The sequence below is a fragment of the Triticum aestivum genome, chromosome 5B (genome assembly GCF_018294505.1).
Source record: "Triticum aestivum cultivar Chinese Spring chromosome 5B, IWGSC CS RefSeq v2.1, whole genome shotgun sequence".
Lineage (NCBI taxonomy): Eukaryota > Viridiplantae > Streptophyta > Magnoliopsida > Poales > Poaceae > Triticum > Triticum aestivum.
The window spans coordinates 465,453,350-465,459,347 of NC_057807.1; positions in this window are offsets into that span (position 1 = coordinate 465,453,350).

A 5,998-nucleotide genomic window follows, 5' to 3' on the forward strand; every position below is an offset into this window, starting at 1 on the left:
AAGAAGATGAGGCGTTGCGGTCGAGGGGTCGTGAAGTCTCAACGACTTCCCCCCTCACCGAGCTCTAGGAGAATGTTCGATCCTCCTTGCGGCGCGCCGACTGCCGGAGTTGGCTTTGACAAGGCGGGATCGTCGGCCAATTTTGAACACCAAGGCAGGAAAAAGGTGGCGAGCCTGCTAAGCTTCCCAGGCCCGCCGCCCTTCACAAGCACTCCACACGGCACACGTCAGCCCGGCCAGCCTGCCACCCCATGCTCCTGATGGGACGTGACAGTGGGCCGAGCCCGCCACTACCGAGCCTCGGCACGCGGGCGGATCTACTGCGGCCGAGGCGGGCGGTTGTGATTCCCGGGAGCGTTTAAGGCACAGTAACTTCACGCAGTAATCGGGGGGTCGTGGGGTCGTGGGCGCAGTTAATCCCATGATCTCACGCCCTGCCCCCTCGGCTTCGCAGCCCGAGGGCTATAAGTAGGGGGAGGGAGGGCAGCGGCAGAGCACGCACGCCCTCCTCCCACACTCTCTTCCTCCTCTTGCTCTCTCCGCCACTGATGCTGCCGTAGTTTCGCCGCCATTGTGCTCCTCCTCCCCTCGCAGCTCCACCCAAGGCCATGGAGCACGAGAAGGGCGGCGACTGGGATGGCTCGAAGGTGATCGAAGACCACCTCACCTTCCTTCGGAACACGCACTGGATGCCCAACGCAGCATTCATCAAGGCGCGGGTGCCGCCGGCAGAGGAGATTTCGCCGACGGCGAAAGGGAACGAGTGGGTTGTCTTCCGCTCGCACTTCCTTCGCGGCTTCGGCCTCCCGACGAGCGGCTTCCTCCGCTCATTCATGGACTTCAACCACCTCTAGCCACATCATCTGACGCCCAACACCGTGATGCTGCTCTCCGCCTTCGTCACGGCATGCAAGGGCTACCTCGGCATCGTCCCCACAATCGAGTTGTGGGGAGCGTTCTTCTACGGCAAGTTGGGAACCTCCGCCAAGGAGACGGCGGCCGAGTGCGGCGGATTCGTCGCCACGCGCCGGCCCGCGAAGAGGAATGCCTTCCCAGTCATCAAGCTGTCATAGTCGGTGAAACTGTGGTAGCAGTCTTATTTCTACATTGAGAACGTCGACCCTTCTGTCGACTTCATCAACCTGCTGGCCTACGAGGCCAGCCCCCCTATTGGGCTTCGGCCCAACTAGGGCTACAAGCCGAAGCCGGTGTCAGCGGACGCGGCAGCCGCCATCGGCCGACTCCGGGTGCTCCAGGAGTCGGAGGGCCTCGTGGCCTCTGACCTCCTCATCTCCTTTGTCAAGTGCTGGGTCATCCCGCTTAAGGGCCTCCCTCATCTGATCTGTCGGATGAGCGGGCACTGCGACCCGAGCAGGTTGTGCATGAGGGAGATGTCGACTGCCGAGGTTGCGAGGATGGTGAACGAGATCTCTGACCTCAAGGTGTCGGAGGGATCCTGGCGGTTCGGGAAGCGGCCGTATTCCTGCGACCACCCTCTGCCTGTCGTAAGTCCCTCGATTTCTTCTTTTAGTTCTGACTTTTAGTCTTGTTCCTGGTGTGATGCAACTCCTTTCACTACAAAAAAATACACTTCCGTGATGATACGTGTTTGTCACAGTAGGTCGCGTTTTTTGTCATGCATGTACATCCATGACAGATTTATGACAGAATCAAGATAGTCATACCTGTGCTGTCGTAGAAGTGTTCCATGACATTACCAAAATTATCATCACGGAAGTGTCCACTTCCATGACGATAAATTGCGCGTCACAGAAGTGCTTTCGTCAAGGGTGACCGACACGTGGCATCCACCGTAACGGAACGCCGTTAAGCTATCGGGTCGGGTTTTGGATCCGATAACCTGTTAACAGCCCCAACCAATGGGGATTTTCCACATGTAAAATCATCATTGGCTGGAGGAAACCCGTGTCGGCTCACCGTTGGGACAGATGTCATCCACTCATTGGACAGAAGGCGCCTATGATATGTCGCCACGTGGCACGGCCCAACAGAGGCCCATTCCTGTGAAAAGGCCATCCCGTTTGACTTGGTCAAAAGGTGGCGGGCCGGCCCATGTAAAGCCTGTTAACGGCCTGTTCGCATATAGCCCATTTACAGCCCGCTAACCCAAGGCCCATTACGCCCTATACGAATTAGGCCCAGTAGCGTCATCTAGGCCACCCAATATGATTCCAGCCCGTTTTCACTTCTGGCCCATGACGTCTTTCGGCCCATATGAGGCCCTATGTAACTCTTGGCCTATTAACGGCCCATGGTGAAACTGGCCCGTAATGAACAGTGTATTACTTTACACCCATTAACGGCCCGTGGTGAAACTGTCCCGTAATGAACAATGTATCACTTTATACCCATTAAGGGCCCGTTATTCCGTTGGTCCGTTTCCAGCCCATGTTATCTTTCGGCCTTCTCAGAGCCCATTTATTCTTGGGCTCATTTCCAGCATTCGTTTACTTACGACCCGTTACTGTCATTTTCTGCTTATGGGCGAAATTCAGCCCGTGGTTACAGTCGGCCCATTTGTGGTCCGTTAACACATTGGGCCATTTTCATAGCATCATGAAATACGGCCTATTAATGATGGCCCGTTATGGTCGGCCCATCAACGGACGATTCCAACTCTAGCCCGTGTACGGTCATAATGCGGCCTATTATTGGCCCATGTTTGGCCAATCGATCATACTGCTCGTATAAGGCCCATTGATGATACGACCCGTAGAAGGCCCATTGTTTCTACGGCCCGTAGAAGTCCCACTGTTTCTACAGCCCGTAGAAGGCCCACTGTTTCTACGGCCCGTAGGAGGCCCAGTGTCACTACAGTAAATATTAGCCCATGGTTATTGTGTCCTAGTTTTAAAAAATAGGTTATTGCAGCCACTAGCAAACCGCGGAAAAAGAACTGCAATGACTACAAGCAAACAAATAAACAAGAAAACAAGGAAATAAATAAGCAAACAACTTATGCTAGGCTATCACGGCTGTCACACATATTACGTCCATTGGGCATCAAAGTTCGCCACCAGTGCAAATAAATGCGTCGACAAAAGAATATACAAAACTGAGAGCACTTCAGAAGGCACTAGGCCTGGCCAGGTTGGGCCCCCAAACAGCTGAAGAAGCTGAGTAGACCTCAGTTATGTGAACGATAGATGCATCAACACTAGATTTAAGGCATGATGGTGCGCACGATAGTCCTCTGACATGTTCATTGCATCTTTGACTTCAAGTCGGAGCTGAGCTGAAGCAAGCCTTTCTGCTTTAAGTTGAGACTGAAGAATTCGAACTGATTGAGGCAGCGACTGCACAGAGGTTGTCTCGCACCTGCTGGTGAGTAGCTTCAACTCACTGTCTTCATCAAGACAGGACCTTGGGGTCATCTCACTGTCCTCAAGATGGTTTGGCTCACTATCTTCCCTGAAGTTCTGCCTGGCGTAAGAGATACGACTCTGAAAGAGAAACAAGGAGACACGTAACAGGTTTCACAATTATATAAGCAAATAAATGGATCTGTTCTGCATAAGGAACATGTTTTTACAACTACAATTTGAAACTGGTAGTTGTTGCAAACATCCAAGCAGATGTAAATAGCAAAGCAAAACAGCAGTGGATGCAATGATGCCTAACCAAATCTATACTAGAACAAAGTTTGAAGGCTTGAGAAGGATGAACTTACTTTACATGTTAACACGGGCTAGACAAAGCCCTTCTCCATGTTGATGGAAGGATAATTCAATAAATTCCCCAAAGAAAATTCTTTACAAGCGTTGCCATTATTCTGCATTTTGCAAAGAGTAAATATAGGTCAAATAATATTGGAAGAAACAGAGGATAATGAAGCTCAGGTGCAGACTGATGATACATAATCAAATAGCAATTGATTAAGTACGGGTTACAAGGCAAAAGGGAGAGAGGTACTGACAAGAGCAATGCAGAGCCCATTATTGTTTTGAGATCATATGATCCTTTGAGCAAGGAGATTCATCTGAAATTAGTTTTCATACAAGAGAGAAGGTAAGGCACAAGCAGAAATTTAGGAGTTCAAATTTTTAATTGATATCATAGACAGTACCTGACGCTGGGCTCCTAGCAGTTCTAATAGGGGTTTGGCCACTGGAGTAGGGGTAAAGTGTGGTACAGTTGGGCCTTTGTTTTCTGTGGCTGCTGATCTATCTGATTTAATAGGTACCACTACCTTTTCCAAATACCTAGTTTGTACTCCTTGAGGATCTGCACTCACCCTCTACCTTTTGGACATCTATCATGAAAGAATAACATTTGACTGGAAAAACATAGTGTGACGACACATGTAATAGGTACAGAAAATGGATAGTTATGGCATATACTCATATATGATGCTTAAACTAAGCAGATGGTGTAACAAAGTAGAAGAAATGCAAGAGGTCAGATGTAAAATATGTGCGACCAATACAACTTTGCAAAGTTAGAGCAAGCACCTTGATGGGTGAATAAGATAGGCCATCCTCCACCATGCCAAGTTTGTTAGCCAGTGGATCGTTCCGCAGTATTCCTCTCGTGCACCCATTCTCATATTCATTTTGATAATGTTCAATATTTGACATGCATGAAAACATAAAAACAAGTGAGATTTTCTTTGTAATGCAGAAGTGATTCTAATCCAATACTGCCTCCCTGTAAACCCCTTTGTGCTATCTCTGCAATTCTTTTAAAAGATGCCATGCATGCTATAATTTGTTGTGTGCATTAATATAATGTGGCCTACTACTCAAAATATGAGAGCTCCAGAAGTGATGACACTTCGCAGGTGATAGCTTCAACATATAGTAAAGAAGAACAAGTCGACCTGACCTGATAAATTCAAAATATACTAAGGGAGAACAACTTGACCTGACCAGTCGACCGCAGGAGAAGAATATCATCTTAAAGAAGAGCAGAAGAGCTAGCAGATTGAAGATATTAAAAGTGTTTCAATACAATGTCGGTTGGCCACCCATGATGAACCAGAGTGCACAGAGAAATACTATTCTTTCCGGTCTCTCCATATGTGTCTCACATGCATTTCGAAACTAAAGTAGGAACATTAAGCTAACCAATTAAACATCTCTCAGTTTTACTAATATCAGCAATAATATCAGATATGAATTTGTACAACTAAGCTTGTTTAGCTCGATGGGTGGAGCAGTGCTATTACGACACGAACCATGTAGGCTGATTGTGGTCATCATAAAATGGGGAAAACATAAGCATGATCAGTACAGTGTTGACCGTGGCAGTGGGATGGCAGATCTGAAGCTGCCGCACAAAGGGTAGTTAGCAACCGATGTTTGCTTTGAAATAACAACTAAGATTTGGTATGGACAAGAAAGTATGGTCAACAAGTGACAAAGAAATGCAATTATGCTGTCTCTCTATATGTCGCGACATGCATTTGGAAAATCAAGTGGGACCTTTAGCTAACCAATTAAATGTGTCGGTTAACTAATATCAGTATCATATCACAATCATATTTGAACAACTAAGCTTTCAAATTCTGAGTGTTGTGTTGTTTAGCTTGAAGGGTGGACTAATGCTAGTATGACAGAAAGCACCTACGGAGATCATAGTGGAGTAGATAAAAGGGGAAAACCCTAAGCATCAAGAGAAAAATCAGGAAAGTGGAACTAGCTGGACCAGTGGGTGGCGCACATGCTTTTCGAAACAAATATAGGAACATTAGGTGACCAATTAAACGTTCTCTATTTTAGTGATATGAGCATCATATCAGATTCGTATTTGAACACGTAAGCTTTGGGTTGAGGTCTTGAGGAGCAGTGCTAGCACGACATGAAGCACCTAAGATGATGGTAGTGAATATAAAGGGGGGAAACCATAAGCTTTACAAGTATATTGCCCGTGCCATGGCAGATCTGAAGGCGCAAACCGGACAAAGCTACTTCGCAACCAATGTTTGCTTTCAACTAGCCACGACGATTTGGTACGGACAAGAAAAGTACAGTAAACA